The sequence below is a fragment of the Chrysemys picta genome, unplaced genomic scaffold, assembly GCF_011386835.1.
Source record: "Chrysemys picta bellii isolate R12L10 unplaced genomic scaffold, ASM1138683v2 scaf65, whole genome shotgun sequence".
Lineage (NCBI taxonomy): Eukaryota > Metazoa > Chordata > Testudines > Emydidae > Chrysemys > Chrysemys picta.
This window is the reverse complement of record NW_027052772.1, coordinates 54943-82860: the sequence shown is the minus strand read 5'-3', so window position 1 is coordinate 82860 and position 27918 is coordinate 54943. Positions and strand designations below refer to the sequence as shown.

Genomic DNA, 27918 nt, shown 5'->3' with positions numbered 1-27918 from the left:
TTACTAATGTCTGTTAGCTGTTATGAAGTTGTAGTATAGTGGTCCGTTCCCTGCCCTCTCACTCTGTACGATTTTCAAATTTTTGCAAAGTCAAACACTAGTAATTGTCATATGTTTCTTTGTTTGTTGGTTTTCTGGTTTTGGAATGCACTTTTCTGCCATTGTTTCATTTTTCCCTTGAAATATTTTTTGTATGAAAATGCATATTTGGGTCAACCAAAACATTTCATGACTTCATGTTGTTTTTTATCATTGTTTCAGTGGAGAACAAAAAAAAGCCTTTTTGGGGGGAATATTAAAACATTCATTTTGAGATTTGCAAATTGAAAGATCAGTTTTGGCGCTAGATTCGCAGGGGAATTACACACCATACACCAAATAGGGATAATGGTGCCTCCTTATACCAACAGACCAGTGATTTTTTTTCAATCAACAATCTGTAAGTGAGGAGGCAATTGATCGACTGCCCCAGTTTGATATCACCATATCTCTTACTGACTGAAACTGCGAAAGCAATTGACCTGCTGTCAAATGGTAAAGAACCTGGAGCAGAAGTGATACCAGCAGAAGTCTACAAGGTCAGAGGCTTGCACATGGCTCTGAAACTGACTGAATTTTTCCAGTCAATGTGGGCTCTAAAACTATACCCCAGGAACAAAAGGCTGCATCTATCGTCCACTTGTACAAGTGGAAAGATAACAGACAGACCTGCAACAACTGTTAGGGCATCTCCTTATCAAGAGCCAGCAAAATTCTTGCCAGAATTGCCTTGAACAAGGGCTCCTGCCTGCGTGTCAGTGTGGCTTCAGAAAAAGGTGCGGAACCACAGATATGGTGTCTGCTGCGTCTCAACTTCAGGAGAAATGTCAGGAACAGAACTCCAACCTGTATATGACTTTCTGTAGAGGGGCGGACTCACCCCTGCGGCGCCTCCTGCTGGTCTCTTCTGGGAATTAGCTCGATTTCCAGCCCAGAGCACCCTCTGCAGGCCGGTGATCCGCCTGTCCTTTGGCCCCCGTGTCCTTCCCGGACACTGGTGCCCTTTTATCTGGGGTGCTGCCCCCTGGCAGTACACCCCTCAGTACTAGGGTCTCCCCTCCCCGGGGAACGCCCACCCACTATCCTTACCTTGCCTCCGAATAAGGCCACTGCCAGTCACCAACTAGCCCCCGCTCCCTGGGGCAGACTGCAGTATAGGCCACTCATCTCAGGCAAGGTTAGGTTTGGACCTGCTGCCTGGGCCTACCCCTGGGCTGCCCTCTGCAACCCCCAGTACTCCTTGGCCTCCTACTAGGCCGCAGCCTGGGGCTTTCCAGGCTGGAGCTCCCCAGCTCCTCAGCCTGTCCCCAGCCCTGCTCCACTCAGGTACTCTGTCTCTAGCTCACTGCAGCCAGGCCCTTCTCCCTCTGAAGGCAGAGAGAGATTGCTTGGCCTCTGGCTCATAGCCTTTTTATATAGGGCCAGATGAGGCCTGATTGGGGTGTGGCCCAGCTGCAGCTGCTTCCCAATCAGCCCAGCTTAGCACCTCCCAGCCACAACCCTTCCCCTTGGGCTGTTTTAAGCCCTTCAGGGCAGGAGCGAGGTAACCACCCCGCTACACTTTCATTGACCTGACAAAGCATTGGATGCAGTCAGTCGGGAGGGCCTTTAGAAAATCATGGCAAAATTCAGTTTCCCAGAGAAATTCATTGCAGTGGTTCATCAATTTCATGATGGCTCGTGCTGTGGAAGATGGTGAGTCATCTGAACCATTCCCAGTCACCAAGGGAGTCAAGCAGGGCTGTGTGCTGGCACCAGCGCTCTTCAGTATGATGTTTTCTGGCATATTACAGATGCGTTTGGTGACTGTGACGTCTGGATTGGCATCAGATACCGGACTGATGGGAAACTCTTCAATCTGAGGAAACTACAGGCAAAGCCAAAGGTACAGGAAGTGGCTGTTCATGATCTGTTTGCTGATGACTGTTCCCTGAATGCCAGATTTGAGTCTGACGTGTAGCAAAGTGTGGACTAGTTCTCTTCAGCCTGTGACACTTTTGGTCTCACAATCAACATCAAGAAGAGAAAAGTGATGTCCAGCCTGCTGCACCAGGAAAGCCTGATATAGGGCCTGCTATTACAGTGAATGGCCAAGCCCTCCGGGCAGTGGACAAGTTCAGCTATCTGGGCAGTGCACTGTTGTGTGAAGTTCACATGGATAATTAAACCAACACCAGAATTGACAAAGCAAGTGTAGCCTTTGGGAGCACAGAGACATTAGCCAACAAACAAAACTGAACATCTACAAAGTCATCATGTTGCCAACTCTGAGGTATCCATGCAAAACCTGGACAGTGTACCTGAATTACTTTCACATGGGCTGTCTGAGGAAACTGATGAGGATAAGATGGTAAGACAACGTTCCAGATATTGAGGTTCTCAGATGGGTAGGCACTCCAAGCATGAAATCACAGGGGAGATGGGCAGGCCATGTCACCAGACTGTCAGATGAGTCATTGTCAGAGAAGATCTTTTATGGTGAGTTAAAGGAGAGAAAGTGCTCTCAGGGAGGCCAGAATAAAAGTTTCAAAGATTCCCTCAAATTATCCTTGAGGTGTTTCAACATTGACCCAGAGTTTTGGGAAGATCTCGCTCATGCTCGTTCTACCTGGTGAAGTCTCATGCATTCTGGAGCTACCGTCTATGAGCAGAGGAGAACTGCTGAGGCGGAGCAGAAGTGCCAGCAAGGTAACTCTCGTAAGAGCAGCATGTCCATTGTTAATCTAGTTACTCACAGTGGCATTTCTTGTTCAGTTTGCCATAGACAGTTCAAAGCTCTAATTGACCTGATCAGCCACTCACGTGTTCCCAGAAACCAAACCAACCAGTGATGTCATAGTCATCTCCAAACTCGAAGGACAAACAACAGGAAGCCACCCCGGGGCAGAGCGCGGCACAGGCAGCGGCACTGCGATCAATTCTGCTGCCACCGGCACCGATACAAGACTTGCTACCGCCTAACAAGCTGAATCCAGCACCGGTCAGTGCTCCAACAGTTGACTGCAACCCCAAGGTGGGACCAGCGCAACTCCTGTGTCCTGCTCACATAGCAGTTTCTTCGGCACCACAGTCGCCACTGCTCGACACCGAACACACCCCGAGCTACATAGCATGGTACCATCCTTTATCTCCTGCACCATGCATAGTGGTGAGGAAGGATATGTTCAGGACAACGCTCATCCCCATCAGAGATGAGACCTACATGGAATGGAAAGCCTAAGCCTCATTCCTCCGAGCATTCACTGCCCTGGTATGCACAGCAGTAGCCTTACCCATTACCACCTTACCCCATGCAATGGCCACAATGGGGTCTTTGGCCCACATACCAGATCCCCTATCCTTCCCCAGCAACAGGAGGTTCCAGAGTACATCCATCATTACCACACAGAGAAACCTCTTATCCTCCTGAGACAGAGATAGAAGAGAAGAAATACTATCTCAGGCAGACCCGGATGATTCACCACCTGCCCCTTACTCATCTTCTGCACCAGACAAAGCGGTGACGCCGTCTATCCCTACGACACCAGATGACCTGAAACAGTTCCAAGAACTCTTCAAAAGAGTAGCAAATAGCCAAGAAATTTCCTTACATGAGGTGCAGAAGAAACAACATAGGTTGTTAAAAAACTTACAACCAGCATCATTGACCAAGATTGCCCTCCCCATTGAAGAGGCTATAATAGAGCCTGCGGAGGTAATATGGCAAACAGTGGCATCGGTATCCCCGACTAACAAAAGATCTGACAGAAAATACTTCGTTCCAGCCAAAGACATGGAATTTTTGTTTTCACACCATCAAGCCTGCTTTCTAGTAGTAGAGGCTGCTAATCAGTGTAGCAAACAGCCTCATTTACGCTCCTCACTGCCAGATAAAGAACACAAGAGATTGAACCTCTTTGGGCGGAAAGTTTACTCGTCAGCCACTCTTCTGCTTAGAGTTGCTAACTATTCTGCTCTACTAGCAAATTACGACTACTCTAACTATGGTAAAATACAAGAGCTCGTGGAAGACCTCCCCAAGCATAAACGTCCTCAACTCAACGCCATTATCAACGAGGGTCAGTTAATATCAATGGATCAATGGATGTAGCGGACATAGCTGCCTAAAGAACCACAACAGCTGTGGTTATGAGAAGAACATCATGGTTGCAGACTTTGGGAATTCCAAAAGAACTACAGCTAAAAGTGGAGGACCTCCCCTTCGATAGGGATAAACTATTCTCGTCTCCATACCATGAAGGCCTTCTGAACAATGCTGCATACACTAGGCAAACACCCACCGCCTGACAAACGCCCTCACTTTACACCAAACCAGGTCACGAGACACCTCATTTAACCGTCAACAACCACGATACTTCACTCAGAACAGACCCAAACAACGGGCTCAGAGATGACGAGCTACACAGAACCAGACCTCGTCCACCCGTCCATTTACATCTAAGCCACAATTTTGAGGTCTTGGTCGAGGGTATGCACCACCTCCCATATCTCTAGTGCCAACAGATACCCCATTCCACAGTTTTGGTCACCGCCTACGCCCATTTTACCATGCCTCAGCTGCGATAACCACAGATCAATGGGTTTTGGAGATCATACAATCCGGCTACACCAGTCCTTTCACAGCCATTCCCCCTACCCTCCCTCGTATCCCATCCTTCTTCAGGGACCCCTATCACGATCACCTTCTACAACAGGAAGTAGACTACCTCCTACTGCTGGGTGCTGTAGAACCAGCACCACATCAATACCAAGGGAGGGGTTCTTATTCCAAATATTTCCTGACAGAGAAGAAAGGAGGGGATGGAGACCAATCTTAGATCTCCGAAAACTCAACAGGTTCGTATGCAACCACAGGTACAAAAATGATCACTCTGGCCACAATAATCCCAGCGCTAGATGGTTTGCAGCCCTTAACCTCCAAGATGCATACTTCCATATTACAATACATCCTGCCCACAGATGGTTCCTGAGGTTCACAGGCGGACCCAATCACTACCAATACAGGGTCTTTCCCTTCGGACTGTCCACTGTTCGCTGCGTAGTCTCAAAAACGCTCGTGGTAGTAGCAGCACATTTATGACACAATGGAGTCATAATCTTTCCCTATTTGGATGATTGCCTTCTCAGAGGTGCAAACCGAGAAGAAACGGCAGGCATGCTGAAGACCACAATAGACCCGGTTCACCAACTAGATCTACAGATGAACGAAAAGAAATCCACCCTGGAACCAACCCAGCAATTGGAGTTTATTGTAGCCGACCTAGACTCCATACAAGCCAAGGCAATATTGCCAAACCACAGTTTCACTGCATTGACCAATCTTATTTACACGGTGATCATCAGACCACAAACTTCAGTGAGGACATGCCTTCAGATTCTGGGACATATGTCAGCTACAACTTTCGAAGTAAAGTATGCCAGACTCCATATACGCTGTCTGCAGCACTGGTTGAACATGGTCTATGCACCCAGCAAACACTATCTCAACAGATGTGTGACACTACCACCAAATATTATCCTCACCCTACAATGGTGGACACAGCCAGGGAATGTATGCTCCGGGATTCCCTTTCAACAAGACACCCCCCGCATCAGTGACTATTACAACAGATGCCTCCCGTGACAGTGCCCCCTATAAGGCTTTATGGAATATGCTTATGAATGTATATATGACATAACTAGAATATGTTTTATGCTACATATGTCATGTAACATATCTCTGTAAAGGTTATGATCGACACAATCTATTAATCCTATTTGTATGCATGTATCATTTTTGTACTTGAAGTTAGGAATATTGGCGGTATACTTGCTTGATTTCTATTGAGAAGGGAATGTGCAAATTAAATGCCCAATCAAGAACCACTTAAGCCAACAACGAACTCGAAGATGCCAATCCACATTGAAGCTTTCCCAGGAATGTGGCTTGTCTGGTAAGAAATTCAGTCATGAATGCACATGTGACTTGCCCATGTGACTCCAAAACTCCATCTTGGAGCTGGATTTTGCATAGGAGAGAGGAAGGGGGTCTCCCCCCACAAGGGAAAGTCTAGTTAAGCCTTTGGGAGACCCCTCAATTTTGTCTTCAGCTGGCTAAAGAGAGAGCCTCTCTACTCCCAAGGATACCTGAAAGAAATTGGAACAAAGGACAGTAACTACAGGGGGTGAGAATGATTGTTGGACCCAGACTAGAAGGAGACTAGTCCGTAAAAGGAAGCTTATTGAAACTGGTGAGGTTTCATCTGTATTCAGATTTCTTAGACATAGACTTGCGTGTTCTATTTTATTTTGCTTGGAAATTGACTTTGTTCTCTCTGTTACTACTTGGAACCACTTAAATCCTACTTTCTGTATTTAATAAAATCACTTTGTACTTATTAATTAACTCAGAGTATGTATTAATACCTGGGGGGCAAACAGCTGTGCATATCTCTCTATCAGTGTTATAGAGGCGAACAATTTATGAGTTTACCCTGTATACGTTTTATACAGGGTAAAATGGATTTATTTGGGGTTTGGACCGCATTGGCACTTTGGCATCTGAGTGGTAAAGACAGGAGCACTTCTGTAAGTTTCTTTCAGTTAAGTCTGCAGCTCTGGGGCAAGTAATTCAGACCCTGGGTCTGTGTTGGAGCAGACTGGCATGTCTGGCTCAACAAGACAGGGTGCTGGAGTCCTAAGCTGTCAGGGCAGGAAAGTCTTGGCACATCGGTTGGCAAGTCCTAAGGGAGTTTTCTATGATCCAATCCGTCACACCTACCTGATGGGTTGGGGTACCCACTTGGGTCATCACAATGTACAAGGCAAGTTGTCTGCGATGGAAAATCACCTACATTTCAATCTCCTGGAACTCTGGACGGTACACAATGGATGCCGACACTTCCTTCCACTCACACATGAACCCTCAATCTCTATTCTCACCGACAATGTGGAGTGCATGTTTTATATCAATCGCCAAGGAGGAGCCAGGTCTCACTCGCTATGTGTAAAAGCCATGAATTTATGGAGCTTCTGCATCCGCAACAATATAAACATCACAGCATCATACCTACCAAGGTGCCAAAACACTACAGCCGACAACCTCAGCAGGCGCTTCTCACAGGAACACGAGTGGGAAATCCACAACAGGGTTCTCAACACACTATTCCGAAAATGGGGTCACCCAGTAATCGACCTTTTCGCCTCAGCAACAAATCACAAATGTCCACTATTTTGCTCCAGGGCATGGAATGCCTTCCTCATCCCATGGAATGTGTCACTCATGTATGTCTTCCCACCGTTACCACTGATCCCATGGGTCATCCGCAAGATACGACTCGACACCGCATACATCATTCTCATTGTCCCCACATGGCCCAGACAGACTTGGTTTCCGTACCTCTCACGTCTAGCAGTCTGTGCCCCACAACTGCTGCCTTTCCAGATGGACTTCCTGTCCCAGAACAAGGGCCTGACGCTCCATCCAGACCCAGCGAAACTCCATCTCAAAGCGTGGCTCCTCTTTGGTTCCAACATGGGGAATTGAACTGTTCGGAGAAAGTAAAATAGGTAAAAAAAAGTTGCCTCACCACTAACAATACTTACTGCCACAAGTGAAGAAGATTCTCCCTTTGGTGTCACCAATGACAGCTGGATGCAACCAAGGCGCTTCTATCGATGATCCTAGGCTACCTACTAGAAATGAAGGAAACGGGGTTAGCCATAAGCTCTATTAAAGTACACCTCGCTGCCATTACGGCCCTCCATGAACAGAGAGAAGGGGCTTCAATATTCATTCACCCGATTACATGGTGCTTTCTAGCAGGTATACAGAACATGTACCCAGAAGTACACCAACCTGCACCACCATGGGCTCTCAATGTTGTGTTCAAATGTTTCACAAGACCACCCTTTGAGCCTCTAACAACCTACTCGCTCCTTCACGTGTCACTGAAGGTCGTATTACTAGTGGCAATCACGTCTGCCAGACGTGTCAGCAAAATAGGAGCATTGATGACTGAATGACTGTACACTGTATTTACCAAAGACAAAATCATGTCATGTCCTCACCCAAAATACTTGCCCAAAGTGGCTACAAATGTTCATATTACCCAAACCATACACTTACCTGCCTTCCAGCCCAAGCCACATAATGACTCCCGAGAAGCAACATTGCACATGCTGGATGTCAGACTGGCTGTAGCCTTCTACTTGGACAGAACTAAACCATTTCGCAAGTCACCAAGACTATTCGTCTCTACAGCAGAGTGCTCCAAGGGCTCTACAATATCGACGCAGAGACTGTCTAAAATGGGTCTCTACCTGTATTCAAACTTGCTACCACCTGCATCACAAAGAACCCACCGTGGGCATCAGATCCCACTCAACGCGAGCCACGGTGACATCGATTGCACTCTTGAACAATGTCCCCTTAATAGATGTTTGTAGAGCTGCAACCTGGACATCGGAGCTCACTTTTGTAAAGCATTACGCTATCACCCAAGGCCTAGTCTCAGACTCTATTGTTGGCCTTACAATGCTCTCATAACACACTTATACATAACTCCTAACCCCTACCACCCTGGAGGGGTACTGCTTTACAAGCACCTTGAGTGGCGCACCCACAGGGACACCACTCGATGAAGAAGAAGAAGTTACTCACCATGTGCAATAACTATGGTTCTTTGAGTTGTGTGTCCCTGTGGGTATTCCACTACCCACTCTCCTCTCATCTACTTCCAGTAGAGAAGGAACTGAGGGGACAGTCAGGGGGGCGCACGCTATAGGAGGTGCCAGTGGCTGCCCTTCCCCCTACCCAGTACTGCTGCGAGAAATCTCTGATCTCCAGCGCACAGACGCACCGACACCTAGAGTGGAGCACCCACAGGGACACACATCTCGAAGAACCATCGTTACTGCACAAGATGAGTAATTTCTTCTTACACTAAATCGATATCATCACACAGTAAAAATCACAGTACACTGGCCAAAACACAGTATTCACAAGGCCTCTCATTTTCAGTTTTTATTTTAAAATGTCCTGGGAATTTATTTAATGTAAAAGTGGGTGAAAATTGGTGCAAAAAAAATAACTTCACAGTTTCCTGGGGCAATAATGGGGGCCGGGAGGACAGAAGAAAAGTCAGAGTATTGAAAGTAAAAACAGTTTAATGCTTTAATGTATTTAATAACTGTATTTAGCTGATAGCTGAAAATACAGTCCAGCTTGAGAGAATGCTTAAAGAACTGACTGCGAAAAGTAGTCAAATAGGATTAAAAATGAACCAGTCGAAAACAAAATATATGAGATCAGATGTTCTGCCAAGAACCCAAATTACTCAGGGAGAAGAGCAGATCCAAGAGGCTGACAAATACGTTTATTTGGGCCAGGAAGTCAAGATGCGCCACGATCAGAAAGGCAAACTGTCGCACAGGAAAAAAAGCTGGATGGTGCACATTCAACGACATCAGGGACATCTTCCAAGGAAAGATCAGCAAAACAACTCGTGCAAATCTTTTTAACTTGACCGTGCTTCCAGCGATGCTATATGGCAGCGAAACACGGTCGCTGATGAAGACTGAAAAATATCAACTGTCTGTCACACAGAGGGCAATGGAATGAACATTTTTGGGCATTTCGCTCCGCAATCGCATCCCCAATGAAATAATTAGGCAGCAGTCTGGAGTCTGAGATGTTGTCAAAAGCAAGCTCCACAAAATGCGGTGGGCGGGACATGTGGCCTGACTCAGTGACAACAGATGGACTGCAGCTATATCTGAGTGGCATCCGCGAGAACTGAAACAGCCATGCGATTGGCCTCCGGTGGGATGATTTCTTAACAAGGACCTATGGACAAACATGGCGAAGGATGGCCAGAGCAAGAGAAGATTAGAAGATGTGTTGTGATCGGCTCAGTCTTAAAGCAACTAGTATGTACAAGTATGCAAGTGGAACCCTTCTGCCAGTCAATACAACACAAAACTGGTTTGAGCCTCCACCCAGTGACCTGGGCACCTCTAGAGGAAATACTGCCCCTCTCACAAACAGAGTCTGAGTGTAGCAGAGAAACTTTTAATGAAAGGAGGGAAGTAACTCAGCATTAATTTGGGAAAATGGAGGGTTCATAACATAAACCATGAGCAAAAGACCCACCTACAAATAAGTTGGGCTGTGTCCTTCTCCCTCAGGTTCTTAAGTCCAGCAACCCAAAAGTCCCTTTCACGTGTCCGTCCCTTTTCTGCACACCACACTACCCGCCGGCTCAGCGGGTAGCAATCGATGTATCGGGGATTGATTTATCGTGTGTAGTATAGACATGATAAATTGATCCCTGATTGTTCTCCCGTCGACTGCTGAACTCCAGCTTGGCGAGAGGCGGAAGCAAAGTCGACGGGGGAGCCGCGGCCATCGATCCCGCGCCGCAAGGACGCGAAGTAATTCTAAGTTGATCTAGGATATGTCGACTTCAGCTACACTATTCTCGTAGCTGAAGTTCCGTATCTTAGATCGACCCCCCGTCCCCCAATGTGGACCAGGCCTTACAGTGCAGACCCAGAGTCCAGAGGTGCATCTGCAGAATTCACCTCCCACCCTGGGTGGAGGGTGCGGGTAAAAGAGGCACATTACTCGCTCTGTTGCCCGAGCACTTGCGTGCCGCTCCTCTTTGCCAGCTGCATTGACAGCCGATTGGTGCCCCGCTCTTCTTCGTCACTGCGCCTCACCTCCGGGCTCTGCCAATTGCCACCTCGCCAGCTGACTGTCAGTCACCTTCTACTGCCACCTGCCTCTCATGCTGTGACGTCTGCAGGTCAGTCTCTTAGTGATTTTCAGCTCTGGGCACAAACACGGTCCCACCACAAGCAATTTTAGCTCTCAGTGATTTTTAGCTCTTAGCAGGGTGGGCAGAGACACTGCCCAACCACAACTGATTTCAGCTCCAACTGAGATTTTAAAATAACGAAGGGGCTCCTAATGAAGTCTATTTAGCTCTCTCTTTGAACAGTGGGGAGGAACAGGTTAAACCAGACCAGAGACCCTTAAGAAGACTCCACACTTCCTGATTGGTACATCTGTCCCCCCTTACTTTCATAGGCCTCTGGCATTCCAGGCCCTGGCTTAACAAGCTGGTCAGCTGATGGTGACCCCCCTCATTTGGGACAGGTTAAGCACAGTTCTGCTCCCCGTTGTTCCTACAATAATGACATCATTGAAACAATATTTCACTACTCCTTCATTCAGTACTAGAGTGATTTGTAACCCAGCACCAGCCAAAGTTGATTTATTTGAGCAACACAGCTCCATCTGCTGTATATCTAGGCAGAGTAGGGGCATGGCTACACTCGAAACTCCAAGGCGCCGCTGCAGGAGCGCTCCCACGGCAGCGCTTTGAAGTGCGAGTGTGGTCGCGGCGCCAGCACTGGGAGAGAGCTCTCCCACCGCTGCAGGTACTCCACCTCCCCAAGGGGATTAGCTTACAGCGCTGGGAGCGCGGCTCCCAGTGATGGGGCACTGTTTACACTGGCATTTTACAGCGCTGTAACTTGCTGCACTCAGGGGGGTGTTTTTTCACACCCCTGAGCGAGAAAGTTGCAGCGCTGTAAAGCGCCAGTGTAGCCATAGCCTAGGTGTGTTCATGTAAACAGTTTTTTCCTGAACTCTCTCCCACTCCCAGCTAGCTGTCGGGAATTCATTCAGACCCTGCTTACATATGTGGATGCGTGTGTGTGTGTAGATCTTCCACTACATTGCCTTATTTTAACAGACAGCATCACCTTTCCATTTAGGCTAATTTGTTATTGACATAAACACATTTATCTAATATAATGTATTGGCTGTTCTTAACATAATCTGTATTTTCATATACTGGAGAGGTCCAAAAATTGGATGAAAATAGTAAAAACTGAATAACAGCTTTTGTAAAACCCAGGCAATTAAAAAAAAATTGAAAAACTAAAACCGAAGGGCCTTAAGTATTCATAGATTATTACAGGAAGCTCCAAGTGCTTCACACACCTTCAGTCTGGAGAGTCACTACAGCAGCCTAATGAGGCCAGGAGGACTAGATAATGAGGTGAAAGCTGAAGAATAAAAGCCCATCTTTGGAGATACTGGATTACAGCTGCCCTCATCTCAGAGCTTCGCGCCTTCAGCGTTAGCCTCCAAGAGATTCAGTAGCTTGTGTCAGTTCTCTGAGGGACTGGCAGTTGAGCCAGTTCTCTGGGCTAGGGCCCTGTCTCTACACTCTTTGTTTGGGATGCCTCTGAGTTCTGGTCAGGAGTGAATCTGCATTAGCCTATTGACCATGGAGTTACTCAAGGCATCCAGACAATATTTGCACAGCTACACTCTGTTCAGAAGAGAATGAATCCCTCCCTCTTCCCATATGAAGGGGTGGTCCATCGTTCAGTCTGTTTCAGAGCACTCCCCTGTCTAGACTGTGACTGTTCCCAGTCCATCTCCTGTAACTCACATTTCCAGGTGTCTGTCATCCCGTGTGGGGATCCAGGAATGATACGCACCCTGGGCCCCAATTACATTTATTGCCTGTTAAAGGCTCTCTGCACTAGGGCCCTTGAAGGCCTTTCCATGAACTGTGAGACAACTGGCCAGTCTCTCCCAGTCTAGGCCAAGCATTTCCCCACTTGTCTAACAGTTTTCAACACCACCAAACCCAGGTCAGATCCAATCTCCTTTTGTGGTAGGGGCAAAACATCCTTCAAGTTTATTCCTTTGGCTCTGGATGAACGTCGGTTCTTCTCAGGGGAGGAGGTTGGCGTTTGGTGAAAGCAGCGGCGTGTGTCTTACATACTGTGAGGATGTTCCTTACTGCAGTATTTATAACATACCCACATGTGTCCCCAGCTGGGACAGGATTGTACCAGCTGGGAAAAGGTTGGGACTGGCAGGTGGCGTCACTGTCACGATTTTCTAAGTATTCTCCATCAATTTCCCGTTTGTTCAATGTGCCACATCTCAGTCCCTCACCTGCTCTCATATATTCATTGCTCTGTCACATTCCTGATGTGGGTGTTTACCGAGGACTGTGATTGCTGGTTCAGGATTTGCGGATAGTGTAGGCAGATATCTGTTTATCATCATAAATGAGACACAGCTATTCTGGGGGACCAGTAGCGATTCTGCCCCTGTGAGGATGGCAATAGGAACTGGGAATATGGCAGCACCTCACAGCTCCTCCACCTAACTGCCCTTGTCTCTGTGCCTTACTGAGCTCCAGATCAGTGCTCCCATTCATAACATCCCATGGACCCTGGCGGTGCCTGAGTAGCACCATTGAGCTGGGAGATACTTGATGCTGGTTGGCAGAGGTGGAGGGAGGGTAAAGTAATGCAATCTCCCTGAGGGACCACTGAGGGCAGGGATTGAAGGGGGCACCGTTAAGTTTGTCTGTCTGTGTTGGGGGCAGGGGTCCTCTTGACAGCAAATCAGAAAATGCTGAATGTAGAGTGCTGAGAATTAAGCTCTCCCATTTGGGAAGGGCATGAGGGCCCCCCCCCCAAAAATCCTGCCTCCCTACTTCAGCATTGGTGTGAGGGTGAAAGGGGTTTGAAGTACGGCAGAGCATATGCTGTGGCAGGTCTTACCAAGCTGAGATGGTGTTGAGCTAGCCTCCAGGGTAGTAGGTAGTCTGACCATACCTCTATTAAGCTAGGGCAACCTGGCCAAAGTGGAGGGGGTACCGCAGCTACAGGACACAAGGGTTGGCACCCCGAATGCACTGCTGCAAGATTCTCCTGCCAAACAAGCCACACAATGCAGAATAAACTGGAAAACAGCTCAGACTCATGCGTCAGCCTGACCTGGGATAACACAGGACGAAAAACAGAGGCTAGTCTAACTATTTGTTGCAAGTCACAACACAAGAACACTGTCATCCGATTCATATATTGACATTTACATTGAAGTCAGAAAATCAATAAAAGCCGAGGTCATAGGGTTATGTGAAACAAGAATAAAAGACATGCATCTGATGAAGTGGGCATTCACCCACAAAAGCTTATGCTCCACTACATCTGTTAGTCTTTAAGGTGCCACAGGACTCTTTGTTGCTTTTTACAGATCCAGACTAACACGGCTACCCCTCTGACACAAGAATAAAAGACCTCATTGCACAATGGAAAAGCTGAGAGCAAGTATTCCTAGGAAGATCACTTGACAATAGAGCAAGGATTGGCGGTGTAGGAGTCATTGTCAGGAAAGAAACAGTTCCAAGGATAGTTAGCGGCAACATCGTGTCACCCCAAATAGCAGGTCTCACGCTTCAGATAAAATGAAGGAGAACGATTCAAATTATTCAGGTGTATGCTCCCACGCAGCAAGAGGAAGATGAAGAAATGGACCATATCTACGAAGAGCTGGAGGAGGTAATGCAGAAAAGATCCACCTACACAATTATCCAAGGGGACTTCAATGCAATAGTAAGTGGAAAAAAGATTGAAAAAGAAAAGTATGTGAGAAAATTCAGTAAAGGTGTAAGAAATGATTGTCTGGTTGCATTCGGAGAGGCAAACCATCTCCACATAATGAACACAATATTTGAAAAAGAACCTTGTCGGCAGTGGACAAGGAAACATCTGGATGGAGTCGCACTGAATCAGATTGATTATATAAAGACGGATACCAGAAGAATCTTTAATGATGTAGCGACAATACGAGAACGAATCATTTTCACAGGATCAGCCCGCTCAAAATATGTTCCGCTCAAAATATGTGTTGACAATGTCTATGAAGTTGAGAGATAGCCAGAAACTGAAGCAAAAATGGCACTTCAACGAAGAGGCATTTGTACAGGAAGTGAGTGAAATGAACCTTGAGTATAAAGGTCAACAAGGACATCGATGAGGCCTCTGAATAGTTTATCTCACAGCTAATCTCAGCAGCTAAGAAGGGAAAAGCATTGAAAATGTTGGGATGCAAGCAGAGGATCAGTGAGGAAATTGTGAATCTGATGGCAAGGACGGTGCGCATGAAATTAGAAGGAAAAATGGGCAAAGAATACAGAACACTGTGCAAAGGAACTTGTGTGAAGATCAAAGAAGACTACAAAGACTTTAGAAAAGAGAAATTCATAGAGGCGGCTGAAAAGAGTGAGTCTGAAGAAGGTAGAAAGAGATGTTAGACTGAAACGGATAATCCCAGAAGCGCTGTTGTATAGCACATGATTGGATTTTTGGTGTCCTAAGAGATTTGTGCACATGTTTAATTAACTGGTGGCAACAGCTAATTTCCTTTGTTTTCTTTCTCAGCTCTTCCCCAAAGGGGGCGGAGGTGAAAGGGCTTGAGGGTACCTCACCAGAAGGAATTCCCAAGGGTGTCTTCTTGGGTTCCAAAAAGGGTTTTGCATTTGGTTGATGGCAGTGTTTACCAAGCCAAGGTCAGAGAGAAACTGTAACCTTGGGAGTTTAGAAGCCTGGAGTGGCCAGTATTAACTTTTAAAATCCTTGCGGGCCCCCACCCTCTGCACTCAAAGTGCCGGAATGGGGAATCAGCCTTGACAAGGCAATATCAGGTTGCGCGTGCAAACCATCCCCCAAGTATATCTGCTTCTGATCTACCACAGTAGCTTGTATCTTTTTATTAGTCAGTTTGTTAGGTATTTGTTCTCCATTTGATAGAAAATAAAGGTATATATATTGTGATACAGCATGGCCAGATGGCAGCAGGAGAGTGATAGATGGGCTATATGGAAGCCCCAGGATGTTGAGAACCATATTTCCTGTAGAGGGAAGAGACGCTGCTACAGTTTAATTAGTGCACCTGAAGCCAATTAGACCAATTAGAGCACCTGAAGCCAGTCACCTGATAAAACCCCCCCTGCTTCAATCAGACAGTTGGAGGAACTGAAGCAGAGTGCTTTGTTGTTGGAGCAGAGAGCAGTTTGAAGGGAGGCAGAGGAGAGTTTGGAAAAGTGCAGTGGCGGACCAGAAGCCCAAGACCCTTGGTAAAGGGAAACCCAGCTTGTACCGAGCAGAGGAACTCCACAGACACAAGGGGTTGGGAGAAACTTAGCCCAAGCAGAGAGAGGGCAGGAAGCTCCACAAGCTGAAGGGCCAGAGAGGAGAGTAGCCCAGGGGAAGGAATCACTAGTTCAAGTGGTTTGCCACTATACCAAGGGCCCCTGGGCTGGGACCCGGAGTAGAGGTCGGGCTGGGGTCCCTCCCTCTCCACTCCCTTTTCTGGGATACTAGTGGGACAGTTAATACCCCAGATCAGGGGCGAGAAATGGCGCCCTGAACACCCTCACAAGAAGAGAAAGTGCGGGATCCATCACAGACTCCCCTGTAAGGGGCATGTCCGCTTCATTCAGCTCAAATGCTGTCTCTCTTGTAAAGATGCCTGGGTGAATCATACATGCTGCAGAAGTGCAATGTATGCCTAGGCCTGAACTATGGGGCTGGGAAGAACCAGGCAGTCAAACTTTGACACCTTATGATGGAGAATTCCCTCCAGCCTGCTCCTGAGTCAGGTCAGGAAACCCCTGGACGTCAGTTACCAGGGGCAAATAGGGCCCTTCCACCTCAGCTCAGCATTCTTCTGGGAAGGAGAAATTCTCAGAGCCTTCCTCTGAAGTCTCCCAGAAGAGCAGATCTAGTGCCCTTCCCAGGGGTTCCTCCACAAAAAGAATTCACTCCAGCCAGATCTACAGCCTCTGAGAGGTTTTCCTCAAGGTGGAAGAGGCTCCTCCAATATGGTGGACATGGGAAAATGCCACGATTCTAAGTCCAACCAGAGCTCTGGGAAGACCCTGGTAGCACCAAACAAGAAGGAGCAGTACTGTCATCTCAGACTCCACTCTCAATATCCTTACCAACTGCTGAGGTACCATGAAAGCCTTCAACCTCATCTGCACCAGCCCCGTGGCACCCCAGGACTCCATTGCCATCAGAAAAGGACAGACACCTCTCGGTACCACAAAAGCTCTCGGTACCTCAGGACGTCAGACTACAAAAGGAATTGGTGATGAGTGCTGAACCTCAGTCTCTGTTGGTAGCAGCCACAGAGCACCTTTCGGTATCGAGAATCCCCCATCTCCAGATCCCTTTGCCTCCCCGGTGCCATTGTCCCGCCAGTCCCATTCTCTGGGAGCTGCTCCAGATGACCTTCCCTCTACCTCCTCTCTTTTTGTGCAAGGTTCTCCAAAGCATCCTCACACACACACACCCCTTTCCCGAAGGGGCAGGGGAGATGTTTTGGGACCTCATCGATCCTGGTGGGAGCAGCTCCGGATGCTACCCCCTTCCCAGTAATGGCCTCAAGGGACATATTGGAATCCCTATACTGCCTATTGTCAGCAGTTCTCTAGGTCCCAGCCCCATCCCATTGGGATGACAGGGAGACCCAAACTTCCCCTCCCCAGCAGCAAGAGGAAACATTTCAGGAACAGCAGTCCAGGGCAGACAAAGAAGCCACATCTCAGACCTCCTTCCCAGATGAGGCCCTGATGCCTTTCTGCTAGTTCATGATTTTTGCCAGTTCCAGGACCACATTAAGCCAGTGCCAGAATCTGCAGATACCACTGGAAGAACTTGGAGAACTCCAACACAAGCTGCTGGATATTCTGCACTCTGTGACGCCATCAGGAGTCACCTTTCCCATTAATGAGGCTCTATGGGAACCCACTAGAACCATCTGGCAAATCCCAGCTACGGTGACACCCACTTGTAGGAGGGCTAACAAATAATACTATGTCCCCTCCAAGGACTCTGAATTGCTGTTTTCCAACCTCTCTTTGTTGATGTGGTGAACACCATTACAAATCCACCCCATATGACAGAGACCAAAAGCATCTGGACCCCACTAGGCTGGAAGGCCTATTCATCAGCTATGCTGCAATTCCTCTATGCAAATTACCCAGCATTTATGGCCAAATACTTTACCAACTATACATAATTTGAGTCATTTATTGAATGCCTTCACTCGGATCAAAGAGAACAATTCCAGGCAATTGTTGCTGAGGGTCAGTTGTTGGCAAGAATGTCTTTGCAGGCAGCTCTTGATGATACAGACACTGCATCTCTGTGGCGGCAGTTCTGTGCCGGGCTTCCTGGCTGATATTGTCTGGCTTCCCCAGGGAAATTCAGAATACAGTTGAGGCTCTTCAATTTGGCAGATGAAAGTTGTTTGCAGAGAACACTGACAAGTCATTAAATCCCCTTAAAGATTCCAGGACCATATTATGCACTTTGGGCATCTACACTCCTGCAAACAAACAGAGATTCAGTGGATCACCAATGGCTCAAAAATCCCTTTCATACTTATACCTCAGCTCACAGAGTCAGCGAGATTGGTGCATTCATGGCAGCCCCTCCCCACACCCCCTTTCAATGTTTCACAAGGAGAAGGTCTCCTTCCGACTGCATCCCAGCTTTCTTCCTAACGTGACTTCCAATTTTCACCTGAATCAGACCATATAGCTGCCAGTTTTCTTCCCAAAACCACATACTTCCCACCAGGAGACAGTTCTCCACACTCCAGATGTCAGGAGGGCAGAAGCCTTCTACCTCGACAGAACTAAACCATTTCACAAATCCAATAGACTATTCATTTTGATTGCAGATAGATTTAAGGGATTTGTCATTTCCATCCAGAGACTTTTGAATCACAACTTGATACCAAGCTGTCGCCATTACACTCCCTATCAGTATTTTGGCACATTCAACCAGATCACAGTCTACATCTATAGATCTACTTTAAAATGTGCCCATTTCAGACAGCTGCAGGACCGATATGTGGTCTTCAGTAGATATTTTCGCTAGACACTATGCATTAGTCGATGTCTCCAGGTCTGATGCTGCAGTCAGCAACGCAATTTTCTCTTCTGTTCTGGACTCCATTCCAAAGCTTCTTCCTCCTACTGGGGATACTGCTCAGAAATCACCCTGAGCGGTAGTAGGGATAGGACTTGAAGAAGAAAAAGGGGTTACTCCCCCTGTGTAGTAACTGTAGTTCTTTGAGATGTGTCCCCCTCTGGATGCCCCACTACCCGTCCGCCTCCCCTCTGCTTCAGAGTTTCTGCTCAGACTTGGTGGTGCAGAAGGAACTCAGCGGACTGTTTGGCCATGCAGCCTGATATGGCCTAGACCAGGGGTTCTCAAACTGGGGTCAGGACCCCTCAGGGAGTCGCGAGGTTATTACATGGGAGGTTGTGAGCTGTCAACCTCCACCCCAAATCCCGGTTTGCCTCCAGCATTTATAATGGTTAATTTAAAAAAAATAAATTTTAATTTATAGGGGAGGGGGTCGCACTCAGAAGCTTGCTATGTGAAAGGGGTCACCAGTACAAAAGTTTGAGAGCCACTGGCCTAGATGCAGGGCACAAGGGGCACACGCAGGCCCAGTGTGGTGCACCCCTAGGGACACACCCTCTAGAAGAACTACAGTTACTGCACAGGAGAGTAACCCCTTCTTTTGGTTTCGTGGGTTTCCTTAAAGCTGATTTGACTTGTGATGTGCTGCCACTTTGCTTTAATCTGATTCACATGCAGCAGTTCACAGAGAAAATCAAGTTCACCCAGGGCTCCATGTCTAAACTCTAAGCACAAGATTATGATATTGTGCTGCCATTACAAAATGAGATTAGGTCCAGCTCCACAAAGGGACGTTGGCCCGACGGTCTGAATACACAACAGGAGTTAGGCACAGTGATGCTGAGCGTCACAACACTTCACTTCTAGGCACCTAGAAAAATCACTGGGATTCACAAAGCCTGAGTTAGGCGCCTGAGCTCCTGCACAACAAATGGGGGAGAGACTGACGCCTTAGACTGTGAGTCACAAAACCCTGCAGAAGGCAGGTGTGACATACCCAGGGGACAATCTAGACTAGTGCGTAGCTGTGTCACCCTTTCCCCCTAACCTGGGGTTCCCTTTTCACTGCTTTGCTGCTGTACGCACCAGTCAGGACTGCTCACAAACAGCCTCCAGCATGCAAGTCCCTCCCAGCTACGTCTGTGTGTGTGCAGCAGCCAGCCAGTAGGGTTGCCAGGCAGCCAGTTTTCCACCAGAACGCCTGGTCGAAAAGGGACCCTGGTGGCTCTGGTGGACTGTTAAAAGTCCAGTCGGCGGTGCAGCAGGGGCTTGGGACTAAGGCAGGCTTCTTGCCTGCCCCAGCGCCACGTGGCTCCTAGAAGTGGCCACTAAGTCCCTGTGGCCCCTAAGTGCTCCAATGTGTAGAGGGTACAGTGACCAATGTGTAGAGCTGCAGGACCACCCATGTGCCCAGAGGCTGCAGGGTCTTGGCAGCTGCTTCCTCGCAGCTGCAGTAACTGCAGCTGGAACCCCGCACCCCTCATCCCTGGCCCCACCCCAGAGCCTGCACCCCCCAGGCCAGAGTCCTCGCCTCCCCCTCCAATCCTCTGCCCCAGCCCGGTGAAAGTGAATGAGGGTGAAGAAGAGTGAGCAACGATTGGAGAGGGGCATGAAGCAAGCAGAGGCGGGGCCTCGGAGAAGGAGCAGGGCATAGGCGGGGCCTCGAAGAAGAGAGAGGACAGGGCAGAGGTGTTCTGTTTTGTGTGATTAGAAATTTGGCAATCCTACCAGCCAGCCACACCTTGGTTATATTTCAGGGTGTTCCCCCAGCAATATCTGTCCTGTAATGCCAAGCCCTCTCTGCACAAGACAAATTCATAAAAAGTCCATATTTCTTTAAAAGAAATAATATGCACAATTTGTTACACCAAATTGAGTTTCCCAGACACTTCAATTTAATCACACTCGATTAGATATAACAATTAAACAAGTTTATTAACTACAAAGAGAGTGATTTTAAGTGAATACAAGTAAGGAGGCATAAACGTCCAAAATGGTTAGAAGAAAAATGACGATAAAACACAATTGGCGCCTAACTTAACAAATTGTGTTACATTCAAAGCAAAGCTCTCAACAGTCTTACTGGCCAAATTTCATCCAGGATCTAGTCTTCTGTTTAATGGCTGCTTCCTTTGTCCCTTCTCTTACCGTGCATAGAGTAGGGTTACCATACGTCTGGATTTTCCCGGACATGTCCGGCTTTTTGGGCTCCAAATCCCCGTCCGGGGGGAAATCCCCAAAAGCCGGACATGTCCGGGAAAATCGGGACATGCGGGCCGGCGGCCAGCGGTGCCGGGCCGGGGGCTCGGGAGCCAGCGGTGCCGGGCCGGGGGCTCGGGGGCCGGCGGCTCGGGGGCTCGGGGGACGGAGGTCGGCCGGGCCGGGCCGGGGGCTTGGGGGACGGAGGTCGGCCGGGCCGGGGGCTCGGGGGCCGGCGGTCGGCGAGGCTGGTCCGGGGGTGCTCGGCCGGGGGCCGGCAGTGCTGGGCGGGCCGGAGGTGCTCGGCCGGGGGCCGGCAGTGCTGGGCGGGCCGGATGTGCTCGGCCGGGGGCCGGGCCGGGGACTGGCAGTGCTGGGCGGGCCGACCCTAGGGTTACCATATTTTGAGCCTCCAAAAGGAGGACACTCCACGGGGCCCCGCCCATGCCCCCCCGCCCCAACTCTGCCCCTTCCCCAAAGTCCCCGCCCCAACTCCGCCCCCTCCCCTGCTTCCCACGAATATTTGATTCACGGGAAGCCTGAAGCAGGTAAGGAGGGTGTGGGGGGAGGAGGCGCGTCTCCAGCCTGGGTCGGCTAGGGTTACCATTCGTCCGGATTTACCCGGACATGTCCTCCTTTTTGTGCTAAAAATAGCGTCCGGGGGGAATTTGTAAATCACTCAAAATGTCCGGGATTCCCCCCCCCCCCCGGCAGAGCAGAGCGAGCGGCTGGGAGGGCTGCAGGAAAGTCACGGGCTGGACTCCGGAGCAGCTGTAGAGGAGCTCCTCCTCCTCCCTCCCTCCCTGCATTCTGAGCCGGCAGCTCCTCCCCGGCAGCCCCGCGCCCGGCTCCAGCAGCACTGTGCAGGGCCAGGGACCGCGTTGTGTGTTGTGCTGGGGAGCGCAGCCACATCTCCGGCTCGCGCAGAGCCCAACACCCTGTTCTGAGCAGCAGGGTAAGGGGGCCAGGGGGGCAGGAAGGTTCTGGAGGGGGCAGTCAAGAAACGGTGGGGGGGGGTCGGGAGTTCAGGGGGGGGCTTTTTGGGGGGAGTGGAGAAAGTTTTGGGCAGTCAGGGTACAGGTAGGGGGTAGGGTCCTGGGGGGCAGTTGGGGGGGGTCTTAGGAAGGAGCAGTTAGGGGATAAGGAACAGGGAGGCTTAGGTAGGAGGTGGGGTTCTGGAGGGCAGTTAGGAGCAGGGGTCCCAGGAGGGGGCAGTCAGGGGACAAGGAGCGGGAGGGGTGGGGGGTTGGGAGTTCTGGGGGGGAGCTGTCAGGGAGCAGGAGTGGGGAGAGGGATCGGAGCAGTCAGGGGACAGGGAGCAGAGGGGTTTAGATGGGTTGGGAGTTCTGGGGGGGGGGCTGTCAGGGGGTGGGGAGTGGTTGGATGGGGCGTGGGAGTCCCAGGGGTCTGTCTGGGGGTGGGGGTGTGGATAAGGGTTGGGGCAGTCAGGGGACAAGAGGCAGGGAGGCTTAGATAGGGGGTGGAGTCCTGGGGGGCAGTTAGGGGCAGGGGTCCCAGGAGGGGGCAGTCAGGGGACAAGGAACGGGGGGAGGGTTGGGGGTTCTGGGGGGTGGGAAGTGGGAGGGACAGGGGCGGGGCTCCTCCCGTCCTCTGTTTTGCTTGCTGAAATATGGTAACCCTAGCTAAGCAGAACTCAAGTTTTACTATATAGTCTGCAGTCAATCAGGAAGTAAGGGGGGAATGGGAACAGAGACTGTGGGTGGGGGAATTGGGATCATGTTTTGCTAAGGGCAGGAATGGGAACAGGGAATGGGAACAGGAACAGGGACACAGGCAAGGCTCTGTGGTGTCAGAGCTGGGAAGGGGGACACTAGGGTACGTCTTCACTACGCGCCGTATCGGCGGGTAGCAATCGATTTATCTGGGATCGATATATCGATCCCCGAACGTGCACACCGTCGACTCCGGAACTCCACCAGAGTGAGCGGCGGTAGTGCAGTTGACGGGGGAGCCACGGCCACCGATCCCGCGCTGTCTGGACCCCAGGTAATTCGATCCAAGATACTTCGACTTCAGCTATGCTATTCACGTAGCTGAAGTTGCGTATCTTGGATTGAGAAGGAAACTGGAATCATGCTTCCTGGAAGTTCATCGAATTGTTTGCACCTTCGGACTTTGGGTATTGTTACTCTCTGTTCATGCGAGAAGGACCAGGGAAGTGAGAGGGTGAAGGAATAAGCCCCCTAACAATGTTCCCTCAGTTATTGCCAGGCATGAATGTACATTAGCCTACTCAGTTTTGAATTACACAGAGCATCAGCATCCCTCCCTCCCCCTTTTCCAGTACGATGTCCATCATTCACTTGGTGAGGAAAGCTTCCTTGTCCATCGTGATTACCCCGCATTGCCTACCCGTAACTCACATTTCCAGGTGTGTGGGGAACCATGTTTGGCCTGCTGGGTGCACAGCTCGGCCCCAGTTACATTTGTCTGCCTATTGACTGATCTTCCTTCAGTGGCTCCCGAAGGCCTCTCGATGAAGTGTCAGACAAATGTCTGCTCTATTTCTATCAGTGTCATAGCTTTCAACAACACTGAATCCGATAAGATGGTATCCAAGCCATCAGAGTGTTCTTCTCCTTAAAGTATTGAGTCAGGGTAAATGGTGATTCTGAATTGCTTTATATGGCGTATTCTGTATTATTGATTCTATCTAAATAATCTTCATTCCTGGGGAGTGAAGATTCTTGGTAATCAGAATGCAGGTCAAGATAAAACCCATACAGTTTATCTGATTTTTATTTATCTTGCCTCTTGTTAGGTGTTGTTAGGCATCTAGTCTTCAATCAATGACATCAAGAGATGGAGAATCCATCACTTTCCCATTTAGTGAGTGCCAGGGGGCTCCATTTCCACTTCCACTAGCTCCCCATTTACGGTGAGCCAGAGCAGTACCTGCAGCAGGGAGCGGGAGTTGCTGATGGCCCCGCAACCCAGTGAAGTGGGTTGCGGGGAAGTTGAGATCTTGCCCCAAGTCATCCCAGACACTAATGCCAAGTCACAGGATGGCAGCATCTAGTGTCAGTGGAGTCCAAACACTATTTCAACCCCATAGTTTTCGATGAACTTCCCACAAGGGGAGGTGATGAGCACCCCCAGCAACACACACACACACACCACTCCTGGTGGTGGGAGGGGAACAGGAGAAAGGACAAAAGAAGTAAGAGATGAAGAGAAAGGAAGGAGGGATGGAGGAAAAGGTAAAACAAAAAGGACAAACCCTAATGTCCCCAGTGATTCTACGGCACAAAATCCAAGGGATGGAATAAAATTCTGCCATCTTAAACTACTGTTTTCCATGCCTAGAATTCAGCTGGCACCACGTGGATCAGACTGAGCAGCTGCCAAAACCTCTTGGAGGCTCTTACCTTCTAAACAGGGACATCTGTTTTCTAGTAAAATCAGTAAAAGGAAAGGAGAAAACTCGAAAGAGGCTCCTGCACGCACTCACATACGTGAACCCTAATACTCTCTCAGTCCTCAAAGAAAGACCTCGAGAAGGAGACTTGCTGAAGCAAAGCCACAGGGTCTCTGAGGTTTCCCTGGCCCTGTGCTCCTGTCCTGCCAGGCTGATGTCAGCATCTCTCTCGGAGGTCACCACCTCCCTAACACATTTGACCAATAAGCTGACATCCTGCAAAAGGCCTTTGTGATGTCACTGCCACACCCAACCAAACCCTGAAGTGCTAATGTCCTGCTGCTGGCCTGACACTTTGAAGCTTTGAGGTTGTCATAACTATAAAGGGAAGGGTAACAGCTGTCCTGTGTACAGTACTATAAAATCCTCCTGGCCAGAGACTCCAAAATCCTTTTCCCTCTAAAGGGTTAAGAAGCTCAGGTAACCTGGCTGGCATCTGACCTAAAGGACCAATAAGGGGACAAGATACTTTCAAATCTTGGGGAGGGGAAGGCTTTTGTTTGTGTTCTTTGTTTGTGTGGGTGTTCGCCCTCGGGACTGAGAGGGACCAGACATCAATCCAGGTTCTCCACATCTTTCTAAACAAGTCTCTCCTATTTCAAACAAGGCGTGTTAGTTTTCCTTTGTTTTCTCAACTTGTAAATGTACCTTTTCCTAGAGTGTTTATCTTTGTTTGCTGTACTTTGAACCTAAGACTAGAGGGGAGTCCTCTGAGCTCTTTAAGTTTGATTACCCTGTAAGGTTAATTTCCATACTGATTTGACAGAGATGATTTTTACCTTTTTCTTTAATTAAAAGCCTTATTTTTAAGAACCTGATTGATTTTTCCTTGTTTTAAGATCCAAGGAGTTTGGATCTTGATTCACCAGGAGTTGGTGGGAGGAAGGAGGGGAATGGTTAATTTCTCCTTCTTTTAGATCCAAGAGGGTTGGATCTGTATTCACCAGAAGTTGGTGGGAGGAAGGAGGGGGGATGGTTTATTTCTCCTTGTTTTAAGATCCAAGGGGTTTGGATCTGTATTCACCAGGGAATTGGTGAAAGGTTTCTCAAGGCTACCCAGGGGAGGAAATTAGCCTTGGGATGGTGGTTAAGCTTAGACGTTTTCATGCAGGCCCCTACATTTGTACCCTAAACTTCAAAGTGGGGATACAGCCTTGACACAGGTACTCTCTGTGGATCACCCCACTCAATGCGTCTTCATTCTAGGAAGCAAGCCGGCTAGACAGTAAAACATCACAGGCTGCTCCCAATACTACACTCAGTGTTTCCAAAATTTGTAGACTTTATGGCCACAAGAGACCTTTAGAGCATCTCATCTAAGCCCCTGCATATCATAGGCCTCCTGTATAGTACAATAGTTACTTTTTGGGCACACACATTCCAGAAAGGCATCTAGTCTTCATTCAATGACATCGAGAGATGGAGAATCCACCACTTTCCCTTTTAGTGAGTGCCAGGGGGCTCCATTTCCCCTTCCACTAGTTCCCCATTTACAGTGAGACAGAGCAGTACCTGCAGCAGGGAGTGGGAGTTGCTGAAAGACTCAGAGGAACAGCCCCTGCAGTGTCTCAGGCACCTGGCGCAAGTGGCGGATGATGCGGGTGCATCACTTTTGCCGTGACGTCCTCCTGCTGCAAGGGAACGAGAACCTGTCAGAGACTCAAACGCCCCGAGGAATCAGGGGGAATTAAGGGCACCGGGAACCAGCAGTATTTCCACTCAGCACCTGCCCACCGCTGAGGGATGAATTCACCTCCTGAACCCCAGAATGGAGTCTTCTTGTCCTTTCTAGTAACCTCCAGTGCCAAATCCCCTCCTTGAAGGGTGAGCTGCTGCTACCTCCCTCTCAGTGCCCTTGACAGATGTTCCACCACCAAACCACAGCTCAAGTTATCAGAACCCTCTTCTCCACCCCCACCCAGGTTGGCCAGAGAGGCGGCTCTAGCAGGGGGGGCAGGAGGGATTCTGGCAGCAGTGAAGTGGGTTCCGGGGAGGTTGAGATCTTGCCCCAAGTCATCCCAGACACCAATGCTAATCCACACGATGGCAGCATCTAGTGTCAGTGGAGTCCAAGCACTATTTCAACCACACAGGTTTGGATGAACTCCCCACAAAGGGAGGTGAAGAGCACCCCCAGCAACACACAAACACACACAAACCACTCCCGGTGGTGGGAGGGGAACAGGAGAAAGGACAAAAGAAGTAAGAGATGAAGAGAAAGGAAGGAGGGAGGGAGGAAAAGGTAAAACGAAAAGGACAAACACTAATGTCCCCAGTGATTCTACGGGACAAAATCACAGGGAGGGAATAAAATTCTGCCACCTTGAACTAGTGTTTTCCATGCCTAGAATTCAGCTGGCACCAGGTGGATCAGACTGAACAGGATACAAACCTCTCCGAGGCACTTACTTTCCTCAAAGAGAGACCTCAAGGAGGAGACTTGCTGAAGCAAAGCCAGAGGGGTCTCTGAGGTTTCCCTGGCCCTCATGTCAGCATCTCTCTCTGATGTCAGCATCTCTCTCTGAGGTCACCACCTCCCTAACACATTTGACCAATAAGCTGACGTCCTGCAAAAGGCCTTTGTGATGTCACTGCCACACCCAACCAAACCCTGAAGTGCTAATGTCCTCCTGCTGGCCTGACACTTTGAAGGTTTGAGCTACTCTGTGTGAATCACCCCACTCAATGGGTCTTCATTCTAGGAAGCAAGCCGGCTAGACAGTAAAACATCAGAGGCTGCTCCCAATGCTACACTCCGTGTTTCCAAAATTACTACACTTTATGGCCAGAAGAGACCTTTAGAGCATCTCATCTAAGCCCCTGCATATCATGGGCTTCCTGTATAGTACAATAGTTACTTTTTGGGCACAAACATTCCAGAAAGGTATCTAGTCTAAATTAAATGACATTAAGAGATGGAGAATCCATCACTTTCTCTTTTAGTGAGGGCCAGGGGGCTCCATTTCCCCTTCCACTAGCTCCCCATTTACAGTGAGCCAGAGCAGTACCTGCAGCAGGGAGCGGGAGTTCCTGAAGGCCTCAGAGGCGCAGCCCCTGCAGTGTCTCAGGCACGTGGCGTAAGTGCAGGATGATGCGGAGCTGGTGCATCATTTTGGCCCTGACGTCCTCCTGCTGCAAGGGAACGAGAACCTGTCAGAGACTCAAACGCCCCGAGGAATCAGGGGGAATTAAGGGAACCTGGAACCAGCAGTATTTCCACCCAGCACCTGCCCGTCAATGAGAGATGAATTCACCTCCTGAACCCCAAAATGGAGTCTTCTTGTCCTTTCTAGAAACCTCCAGAGCCAACCCCCCTCCTTGTAGGGTGAGCTCCTGCTACCTCCTGCTCAGTGCCCTTCACAGATATTCCACCTCCAAACCACAGCTCAAGTAATCAGAACCCTCTTCTCCACCCTGACACAGGTTGGGCAGGGAGG

General features: G+C 49.1%; 1 long non-coding RNA gene across 1 annotated transcript; it reads right to left on the bottom strand.

Annotated features, from left to right (window-relative positions):
- Window positions 1-14249: 14249 nt before the first annotated feature.
- LOC135977893 (uncharacterized) lies at window positions 14250-27604 on the bottom strand. Its single transcript, XR_010595330.1, has 3 exons — window positions 27490-27604; window positions 25994-26112; window positions 14250-18235 (listed from the first exon to the last, which is right to left on the bottom strand). It is a non-coding gene; the product is annotated as an uncharacterized LOC135977893 (long non-coding RNA).
- Between the last annotated feature and the right edge of the window lie 314 nt (window positions 27605-27918).